Below are 12,121 nucleotides of genomic sequence, written 5' to 3'. Positions count from 1 at the left end.
GATGGGGTCTAAAACCAGACTGAAGCATTTCGTATGCATTGTTGGTCTTCAGGAAGGCAGTGAGTTGCTGCGCAACAGCTTTTTCTAAAAATTTTGAGAGGAATGAAAGATTTGATATAGGCCGATAGTTTTTTATATTTTCTGGGTCAAGGTTTGGCTTTTTCAAGAGAGGCTTTATTACTGCCACTTTTAGTGAGTTTGGTACACATCCGGTGGATAGAGAGCTGTTTATTATGTTCATACATAGGAGGGCCAAGAACATGAAGCAGCTCTTTAAGGAGTTTAGTTGGAATAGGGTCCAGTATGCAGCTTGAAGGTTTAGAGTCCATGATTATTTTCATCATTGTGTCAAGAGATATAGTACTAAAACACAAACAATTTAAAGATATACTTTGGAAGTTTAGTATATCATGACACTACACAAATCCTGTGTTTCAGACAAACATATGCTTTTGCTCACGAGTGTGGGGAGATGTGCTTCTTTTCTTCCAAAGTGGTCATTTCTGGGGGAAAAAAATCTGCAAGTAAAAATAAGGTTATTTAGTGTAGGGAACACGTCGGTACTATGCTTTTCTTAGTTCTACGTTGAGACAGCATACTAAGAGTCTGTTTCTTGTGTAACTTGCTCTTTATTAAACACTATATAAAAATTATATATTTACAGACAGGATTATTTCCTGACAGGATTAGAAATCCAGGTGTTCCTCCAGGCGGTTTCAATGATCTGCTGTGTTTGGAAAATTAAGATACCTAAAGCACCACCCAAATTGATTAAAATACATGGGCTTACTTTCCCACTGAATTCACAAAGGTATGTGATAAACATGGACCTTGGAGAACAGTGAAAGTGTCACGCCCTGACCATAGAGAGCCATTGTTTCTCCATGGTGAAGTAGGTCAGGGCGTGACTGGGGGTGATCTAGTTTATTTATTTCTATGTGGTGTTCTAAGTTTATTTTCTATGTTGGTGATTTGTATGATTCCCAATTAGAGGCAGCTGGTAATTGTTGTATCTAATTGGGGATCATATTTAAGTAGCTGTTTTTCCCACCTGTGTTTGTGGGATACTATTTTGTGTTTTGTGCATCACTTAGTCATGTTTTGTTGTTTCTGTTTTGCTTAAGTTTCACTTAGAAATAAAGATGTGGAACTCAACCTCCGCTGCGCCATTGGTCCGTCTCTACACACGGTCTCTACACACCTCCGTCGAAGTCGGCTCCTCTCCTTGTTCGGGCGGCGTTCGGCGGTCGACGTTACCAGCTTTCTAGCCATCGCCGCTCCATTTTTAATTTATCCATTTGTTTTGTCTTGTTCCCTGCACACCTGGTTTTCATTCCCTAATCACACTGCATGTATTTATTCCTCTGTTCCCCCTCATGTCCTTGTGTAGAATTGTTTGTGTTACATGTCAATTTTGACAAGCCAGACTGGTGTTCGTAATATTCCGTGTTTTGTCACGAGGTATGTTTATTTTGTTTGAACATAATTATTGTGACTGTTTGCGCTTTTTGCACTTGTGCCAATTGGCTGGAGGTTTTGACGCAGTGGCGTCCGTCTGTTGGTTTCTCCTGCCTCAATAAAGTGTGCGCCTGTTCACAACTCTCTGCTCTCCTGCACCTGACTCTGCTACCAGTACACACACCCTTTTTTAAATTAATCAAATAATCCTAAATGACCATGTCATTCAAGAGCCAGTAGATATAGATTATGATTTTAACCAGAATTTCTTACCTATTAGCTCATCTGTCTTGATTGGGCTCTGAGCGCCGACCTCAGATTATTGCATGGCTTGCTTTTCCCCTTTTTCCTTCAAGTAAAGTTTCAAAAATATATCCGCCATATTGTGCAGTCAACAGAAGTCAGAAATAACATTATACATATTCACTTACCTTTGATGATCTTCATCAGAATGCACTCCCAGGAATTCCAATTCCACAATAAATTTTTATTTGTTCGGTAATGTCCATCATTTATGTCCAAATAGCTACTTTTGTTCGGGCGTTTGGTAAACAACTCCAAAGTCACGAAGCGTGTTCACTAAAAGCTGACGAAATGTCAAAAAGTTCCGTTACAGTCAGTAGAAACATGTCAAACGATGTATTGAATCAATCTTTAGGATGTTTTTCAATAATGTTCAATAATCTTCAATAATGTTCCAACCGGAAAATTCCTTTGTCTTCAGAAATGCGATAGAACAGAGCTCGCTCTCACATGAACGCGCATGGTCAGCGCATGTTCAGCTCATGGTAGACCTTACTCAATCCCCTCTCATTCGGCCCCACTTCACAGTAGAAGCATCAGACAAGGTTCTAAAGACTGTTGACATCTATTGGAAGCCTTAGGAAGTGCAAAATGGCCCCTATCCCACTGTGTATTCGATAGGCGATGAGTTGAAAAACTACTAACTTCAGATTTCCCACTTCCTGGTTGGATTTTTTGTCAGGTTTTTGCCTGCCATATAATTTCTGTTTAACCTACATACATCATTTAAACAGTTTTAGAAACTTTGGAGGTCTTTCTATCCAAATATACTAATAATATGCATATATTAACAACTGGGACTGAGAAGCAGGCAGTTTACTCTGGGCACCTCTGGGCACCAAGCTACTCAATACTGCCCCGCAGCCATAAGAAGTTAACTGTAAGCTTAGGTTACTATACAGATCTAAGAATTGTTTTACTGTATCCATTAGAAAGACCTTAGTAACCCAACTGCTGCTTCCTGGACTATGGTAACATCATCTATCAAAACACATCCAAGACCCAGCGGGGCCCCACCATAAGGGCACTCCACTCGTCATTGGAAAAGTAAAACCATTTTTGTAAAAAACATATAGTTATTATATAATTAATGGATTATGTTTTAATTGCTCATAAAAGTGTGGAAAATGTGTAAATGTTCATGTTTCAAAGATATGTTGTTAAAAACAAGCTGTTTCGTTAGTTACTACTCTGCCCCTCAGTGACTGCCAGGCGGCTCCGCCTCCATGGGCTCATAGGCCATTGGATTGCTTTGTCAGCTATTTGCTATCAGGGGGAACGGCCCCAATGAAATCGCAGGATTTCATAGCATATATTTTAACACCACAAAGTAAATGGACCGTCCTGGGGGGGATTAAATGTGCGTTCATTCAGATCATCTGGGTCTGCTCTTGTTTCCGAGTCTTTCACGCCAGACAACTTACTTCCTCCACACATCAGGTACAGATAGCATTTGTAAAAAAAGAAAAAAAAAGAAAACACTAATATATCTTGATTACATAAGTATTCAACCCTCTGAGTCAATACATGTTAGAATCACCTTTGGCAGCGATTACAGTTGAAGGTCTTTCTGGGAAAGTCTCTAAGAGCTTTGCATACCTGGAATGTACAATATTTTTTGTACATTATTCTTTTTAGAATTCTTCAAGCTGTGCCAAAACTGTAACTAGGCCACTCAGGAACATTCAACGTATTCTTGGTAATCAACTACAGTGTATATTTGGCCTTGTGTTTTAAGTTATTATTTGTAGGTTTCCTTTGGTTTTATTCTGTACAGGCTTCATTCTTTTCACTCTGTCATTTAGGTTAGTATTGTGGAGTAACTACAATGTTGTTGATTCATCCTCAGTTTTCTCCTATCACATCTATTAAAAGCTGTTTTAAAGTCATCATTGGCATCAGGGTGAAATCCCTGAGCAGTTTCCTTCCTCCCTGGCAACTGAGGTAGGAAGGATGCCTGTATCTTTGTAGTCACTGGGTGCATTGATACAACATCCAAATTATACTTAATAGCTTCAACATGCTCAAAGGTATATTCAATATGTATATCTTTTTTTTTTACCAATCTACCTACCAATAGATGCCCTTCTTTGAGAAGGATTAGAAAACCTCCCTGGTCTTTGTGGTTGAATCAGTGTTTGAAATTCACTGCTCGACTGCGGGACCTCACAGATAATTGCATGTGCATAATTGCATGAGTACAGAAATGAAATGAAAATCATGTTAAACTCTATTATTGCACACAGTCTGTCCATGCAACTAATGATGTGATTCATGAACTTATTTAGGCTTGCAATAACAAAGGGGTTGAATAATTATTGACTCAAGACATTTCAGCTTTTCATTTTTAATTAATTTGTAATTGTGTAGCGACCCGCACAGACAGCGGTGTGTTATGTGTTAGGCTATTATTGGGCTGTGTTGTACTTACCAGTGTTCACGGGGTCCGGCATGCCAATCAACCTGCTATCTGCCAATCACGGGAATGCCTGAGTGTTCTGATGCCGGGCATCCTGGTGGTTGGCGGAGTGGCGTGGAGGGGGGTTGGGCAGGGGGATGGAGCATTGGAAGTTAAGACCAGGTTTAGCCATTGTTCTTTCTCTTACATCTGACCTTCACACGAGAAGATCACGGTTGGCTTGTGGGGTATCTTTCATTTATTTAGCGTGGGCTACGGCCAAACAGTAGCCTGTGTAAAGTTGGGTTAATAAACCGTCAATTCGTAAACTAAATCCTCTGTCTGGACAATTGTTACTTCATGATCTAGTCAGGTCATTACATTGGTGTCAGAAGTAAAAACGTTGATAAAAGTTAGCCAGCTAGCTAGCTGACTTCTGTGGCTAGCTACCGTAGGTGAGAACGAGGATTGAAAATGCATCGAGGGAATCCGAAAGTGAAAGTGGAGGTAGGGGACGATTATGGCCAAGGAGGTGCGTGGGCATGGACGTCGGAGGATCAGGCTGAGGAGAGGCGAGAGAGTGGTGGCGTACTTCAGCAAAACATTTGACAAACATGAACGCCGCTACTGTGTCACCCGGCGGGAGCTCTTGGCTGTTGTGGCTTCCGTCAAACACTTCAAGTACTACCTGGGTGGCCTGCCCTTTACTGTAAGGATTGACCACTCTGCTCTCCAGTGGCTCATGTTTTTCAGAGAGCCAGAGGGGCAGGTGGCACGCTGGTTGGAGGAGCTTCAGCCGTATCACTTCACAGTGGTGCACAGGGCAGGGGCACGCCACGCCAACGCCGACGCCATGTCCCGTCGGCCCTGTACTGCTGCCGCCACTGCGAGCGGAGAAAGGGACGAGAGAGAGAGCTGTGTGCAGAGGAGGGGGTCTGTGCCACAGTGTGTCGGGCGAGCGGGCCTGTCTGCTGTGAGCTGCAGACTGTCGACGTGGCTTAATGGAGGCAGCAGCAGAGACGGGACACAGACCTACAGCCAGTGATACAGTGGGTAGAGGCGCAGGTGAGGCCACCATGGGAAGAGGTGACAGCGCTCTCACTCGCGACCAAAGAGTTGTGGTCAAAGTTTGAGAGACTGCGGCTGGCTGATGGCGTGCTACAGCGAGCATGGAAGGAGTCAGCTACGGGAGAGGAGAGGTGGCAGGTGTTGGTCCCAAAAGCATTGCGGGAGGCTGTGCTCCAGAGTACTCATGGGGGGGTGGGGACTGGACACTTTGGGGTCACAAAAACACTGCGCCGCCTCCGTCAGGGCTTTTACTGGGGGCAGCACAAGAGGGATGTGGAGGACATTTGCCGCTGCTGTGACAACTGCACAGCAAGAAAGGGTCCCCCAGGCCGCTCTCATGCTCATATCCAACAGTTCCCAGTGGGGGCTCCCATGGAGAGGGTGGGAGTGGATGTAGTTGGGCGTTCCCCACCACAGACAGTGGAAACCGCTGGGTGCTCACGGCCATGGACTATTTCACAAAATGGCACGAGGCCTATGCTCTGCCTGACCAGGAGGCAGAGACCATGGTCGACGCCTTGACAGCGGGGATGTTCAGTAGGTTTGGAGCTGCGGAGTCCATCCACAGCGACCAAGGAAGAAACTTTGAGTGTGTTCGCCACCATGTGTGAGAGGCTGGGTATGCACAAGACCCGCAGTACATCCTCAAAGTGGTGGCCTTGTGGAGCGCTTCAACAAAACTCTTGGACAGCCAGCTGGCCATCGTCTCTGCCAAACACCAGCGTGACTGGGACAAGCACCTACCTATGGTCCTCATGGCATGCCGCTCTGCTGTCCAAGACTCCACCTCCTGCACGCCTGCCCTCCTCATGCTGGGGAGAGAGATCCGCACCCCTGCGGAGATGGCGTTTGGTCGGCCCCTGGATAGCCCTCATGTTCACCCGGGGCCGGAGTATGCCCGGAGACACCGGGATCGCCAGGAGACAGCCCACATCTTCACCAGAGAGCAGCTGGTGAATGCAGCTGGTGTGAGGCAGAAAAGGAACTATGACGTGCACACCCGGGGAAGGCACTTTGTGGCTGGGGAGCTGGTCTGGGTCTACAGCCCCCTAAGGAAAAAAGGAAGGTGCCCCAAGTTGGACAGTCACTGGGTGGGACCCTGCAGCGTCCTGGAGAGGGTAGGGGAGGTGATTTACCGGGTGCAGCTTCCTCTCCATCGCTCGTTGGTGTTGATTTCAGCCTGTCCATTTGATGATGGAAAATCCCTCATTAAATACATTGGAAATGTACATTGTCCATTTGCAATATAACATGTACAATGCCAATATATTATACTGCCATCAAGTCAGCCATCAGTCAGTAAGATATCATACTGACACCAAACTCCAAGCCGGCCCACAACTTATAGCGCCTTCTGTTAACCTGTTTGGGGTGCAAGCCCGACCTCGGACCAAAAATGACAACAGCTGCAGAGCGCGAAATTCAAAATCTATTTTTTAAAAATATTTAACTTTTACACATTAACAAGTCCAATACAGCATTTGAAAGATAAACATCTTGTCAATCCAGCCAACATGTCCGATTTTTTAAATGTTTTACAGAGAAAACACCACATATATTTATGTTAGCTCACCACCAAATACAAAAGTGGACAGACACGTATGAATTATGATTATGAAGTATGAATTATGATTGAAGTAGCATGCACAACCAACCGAAATAAACTAAAACCAACCTAAAGAGCCCAGAAAAAACGACCTCAGATGACAGTCATATAACATGTTACACAATAAATCTATGTTTTGTTCATAAAAAGTGCATATTTTAGCTATAAATCTGTTTTACATTGATGCTACCCAAAAATGCTAACACATAGCTAGAGTCTGAATCCAGCCGGGAGTAGCCAGAGAAAATACATACACCAACGTCGGCTACTAATTACACCTCATAAAACATTTCAGAAAAACATATGGTGGATAACTAATGAAAGACAGATATCTTGTGAATACAGACAACATTTCCGATTTTTGAAGTGTTTTACAGCGAAAACACAATATATCGTTATATTAGCTAACATCATAAGCTAGCATAAGGCAGCATTGATTCTAGTCAAGCGCTAGCCTAGCATAGTTAGCAGCGTTAGCATTCAACAGTTCGACATATATATGAAAAAGCATCCCAAATTGGGTCTTATCTTTCTTGGTACTCCATCAGAATGTTGTAACGGGGTCCAATGTCCAGTAGAGTCTTTAGTTGGGTTCCAGAACGAAGGATTCCCCTCTTTGGTTAGCTAGCACGGTAGCATTGCTGCGCCAGAAAGCGTTTCTTCAAAAAATTCTTCCGTCGTTTCACATCTAAAGTCCAGAATAAATTGCAATAATATAATTAAAGTATATTGAAAAAACAACCTTTAGGATGATTTTGTGACATGTAGCAAATAATATCGTAGTCAGGCATCATATTCAAAGTAACCTACCTTGTTCCAGAAGCCGAGATCAAATTATCCTTCGCGCCCGGATTTTTATTTTAACTGCGCATGTCTCACAAGAAGTTCTGTTATTCAGTCCAGGGACGAGATATTCGACCCCTTTCAATTCTCACTTCCGCATTACAGTCTGAGGTACGCCTCTGACGTGTCCCTATGGTCCTAAGTCAAATGGCCTTTTATAGAGAAGGTCTTAAAGAGACACATCGCATTTTGGGAAACTCAATTCGGCTGGGAAAATGGCTGTAAAAATATTTCTGTTCGACTTAGAGAAACAATTCAAACCTTTTTAGAAACTACAGACTGTTATCTATCCAACAGTAGTAAATATATGCATATTGGAAAATAAAAAGTTTCTTAGGAGGCCGTTTGAAAATGTGCACACATTTTCCAGTTTTTTCAATATTCAGCGTGCAGCCATAACAGGTTTAACCTTTCACGAGTATCTACCCCGGGTCCGGGAGCACCCCCCCCCCTCCCCCCCCCCACACTGAGTAGCATAGCCTAGCATAGCGTCACAATTAAATAGTAGCATCTAAATATCATTAACCTGTCTAGGATCAGCGTGGCGCTAGCGGCACACCCCCCCCCCTCCCACTGAAAAACCAGTGCCGCGAAATTCAAAAAAAATTTTTTTTTTAAATATTTAACTTTCACACATTAAAGTCCAATACAGCTAATGAAAGACACAGATCTTATGAATCCAGTCAACATTTCCGATTTTTAAAATGTTTTACAGGGAAGACACAATATGTAAAGATGTACATCTATTACCTAAAAACACATTAGCATAATCCACCATCTTTTATTTGTCCACCAACACCAGTAGCCATCACCAATTCGGCTAAACTAAGATATTGATAGCCACTAACCAAGAAAAAAACCTCATCAGATGACAGTCTGATAACATATTTATGGTATAGGATAGGTTTTGTTAGAAAAAAGTGCATATTTCAGGTATATGGCATAGTTTACAATTGCACCCACCATCACAAATGGACTAGAATAATTACAATGAGCAACGTGTTTACCTAATTACTAATCATCAAACATTTCGTAAAAATACACAGCATACACTAATCGAAAGACACAGATCCTGTGAATACAGACAATATTTCAGATTTTCTAAGTGTCTTACAGCGAAAACACAATAAATCGTTATATTAGCATACCACATATGCAAACGTTACCAGAGCATTGATTCTAGCAAAAGAGAGCGATAACGTAAACATCGCCAAAATATATAAATTTTTTCACTAACCTTCTCAGAATTCTTCAGATGACACTCCTGTAACATCACATTACAACATACATATACAGTTTGTTCGAAAATGTGCATATTTAGCCACCAAAATCGTGGTTAGACAATGACAAAAGTTGCCCAGCTGGTCAGACAATGTCGTGCGCCATATTAGACAGTGATCTAGTCGTATACATAAATACTCATAAACGTGACTAAAAAATATAGGGTGGACAGCGATTGATAGACAATTTAATTCTTAATACAATCGCTGATTTACATTTTTTAAATTATCCTTACTTTTCAATACAGTTTGCGCCAAGCGAAGCTACGTCTAACAAGATGGCATCATAAGCGATTAACATTTTTCGACAGAAACACGATTTATCATAATAAATTGTTCCTACTTTGAGCTGTTCTTCCATCAGAATCTTGGGCAAAGAATCCTTTCTTGGGTCTAATCGTCTTTTGGTCGAAAGCTGTCCTCTTGCCATGTGGAAATGCCAACTGCGTTCGGCATGAACTTGAAACGTGCCCGGCGCTTCAAAGTGTCTCAGAAATAAATGTCCCAAAATGCGCACTAAACGGATATAAATTGCTATAAAACGGTTTAAATTAACTACCTTATGATGTTTTTAACTCCTATAACGAGTAAAAACATGACCTGAGAAATATTACTGGCTACACTAATGCTTGGAGAAAGAGCAGGTCGGTGTCCACCGCGCGCCCGACGCATCTGGAAAAGAGTTCCTACCTACAGGTTTTTTTAATTTATAGTGGCTGTGATTGCGCAATCGATACCATTCAAATCGTCATCACGTAAAGGCATCCAGGGGAAGACGTAAGCAGTGTCCGTATCCTGATAGCGTTCACAGTGGCCTTTAAACTGACTCCAGATCAGGGGCCAAAATGTGTGAAATCTGACTCCATGTCAGGGAAATTGCTGTAGAATGAGTTCTGTTCCACTCAGAGACAAAATTCCAATGCCTATAGAAACTAGAGAGTGTTTTCTATCCAATAATAGTAATAATATGCATATTGTACGAGCAAGAATTTAGTAGGAAGCTGTTTAATCTGTAATGCAATTATGCTAATGAGAAAACAGCACCCCCTGTAGTCGCAAGAAGTTAAAACCATAAAAAAACACATAAAACATAGTTACATTCGAGCTGTGGGTCCAGTTCTGACATTATGTTTCGACTCGATAGGTCATTCGGAGCCTGAGCAGTGACCTTAATTAGTGCTGAAAATGCACGTCTTTCGGGGGATGCTACGGGGTCCTTGAACGAGTTATCGGACAGAAACGTTTAGGGTCAGTCTCTATGGGCCGAGGCGTTTTCTATGGGCCGAGGCGTCTTGTGATTCTGGGACTTTTCTAAATGTTGTCATTTTTGCGGCGTTAAAAATGTATTGAATATATTGCAAGTGGACGAGGTGGACGCGAACGCCAGTAACTATTGCAGGATCTGTGTGTCTGTAAGCCCCATACTGTGTCACTCCATCCGTAATCAGTAATTTCTCCATTCATAGGAGAAATTACTGATTTACAGTTCATAATCACACATATGACATTTTGGAAAGATGTGACCTTTTTAAACGTTCGAAACAGCTCCTATGAACCCGTTTGTCACAGGAAGCTGAAAGTAAACACATATCCTCCTTGGGGCAGGCTTTATGTTAAGAACTGACTGATTTAGAGTGGGTTGAATGCAGTGTTTTTCACTAACCTTAGGTTGTGAAATCAAAACCCCTTTTAGGTCAATTTAACCACTTCCGGTTGCTCCAGGAAGCTTAAAATCAACACAGGTAATCCTGAGAGTGGCCTGATGGGTTGTCATTGAAGACAGTTTGATATATGGCAATCATAACCCACATAGGCATCAGGTTGAAGTCAGGGGAGGAGGCAATGTATTCCTATGGGGAGAGATGTCAATGTAAACTGTTAGAATAAAACACCCTGTTTTCACTCTTAAGCGTTAATTCCACACAGTCGAGATTAGGTTTGCGCAGATTGGGAGGACCTTAGGAACGTTCCTGTTGTTGAATTGTGTTTCTAGCCTCAACGGTTCTGCCGTTGTCACCCAAAAGCATCTCAAATTTAGGTCAGGCTTCATTGTGGGCCTACTTGTTTGCATGCTCGCTGCGCTCAGACCGAGCGAGCTATGGTAAAGTGGGGCATCTCGTTGAACTCGGCACGGCCTAGAGACTAGGGTGATGCCATTTTTTTCTGTGATGATTTAAGCCTGCCCATTTCTGGATTTCAGCCCTATTTGATGGTAAAGTTCATACTTCCCCTTTAGAATATGAAGGGGACCATTCAATCTTTTCATGTTGAAATCTGTAGAGGTACAGGTGACCCTGACCATGTGGCAAAAGGAATTTTGCACAGAAGCAGAGTTAGAGCATAACCTGTGAACCCATGTTATCCTTAAAGAGAAACTTGGATGTGTCAGACTACATGAACCGGTGCGCGCAGCTATAATAACTCTGTGTTTTATCCACCCCACCCCCCCCCCCCCCCCCCCCCCCATGATGAGCCCATCGAAAATGGTGTGTCTCTGTGTGACCCAGAGGTCACAATATGTCTAAAGCATCATTAAATCACTACTAGTCAGGCTTCATTTCGGGCCTACTATTTGCTCGGTCGCTGCGGTCAGACCGAGCGAGCTACGGTCAAGTGGGGCATCTCCTTGAACTCAGCACGGCCTAGAGAATATGGTGACACCATTTGCCAACACTTTCAGTGTTGATTTCAGCCTGTCCATTAGGTGATGGTTCATCAAACTTATTGGAAATGGACAAAAGTCAGCCATCCATCAGTCAATAAGATATAATACTGACACCAAACCCACTTTGTCCAACTTGTTTAGAAGCCAACCTGTATGTTATTACAATTACACCATGAGTAATTAATCATGAAACATACACCCCGCCCTTCTTCTTCCCGGTGAGATGTTTATTCCTGTCGGCGCGATGAACTGAGAACCCAGCTGGCTGTATGGACCGGGACAGTATATCCGTATTGAGCCATGATTCCATGAAATAGAGTATGTTCCAGTCCCTGATGTCACTCTGAAAGGAGATCCTTGCCCTGAGCTTGTCTACTTTATTGTCCAGAGACTGAACATTAGCGAGTAATATACTCAGAAACGGTGGATGGTGTACACGCCTCCTGAGTCGGACTAGGTATGAGCAAAACTACTCCATTTTGGTCATCCCTTCCAAAAGG

This window comes from Salvelinus fontinalis, chromosome 17 (genome assembly GCF_029448725.1).
Source record: "Salvelinus fontinalis isolate EN_2023a chromosome 17, ASM2944872v1, whole genome shotgun sequence".
Taxonomy (NCBI): domain Eukaryota; kingdom Metazoa; phylum Chordata; class Actinopteri; order Salmoniformes; family Salmonidae; genus Salvelinus; species Salvelinus fontinalis.
This window is presented reverse-complemented; position numbering follows the sequence as displayed.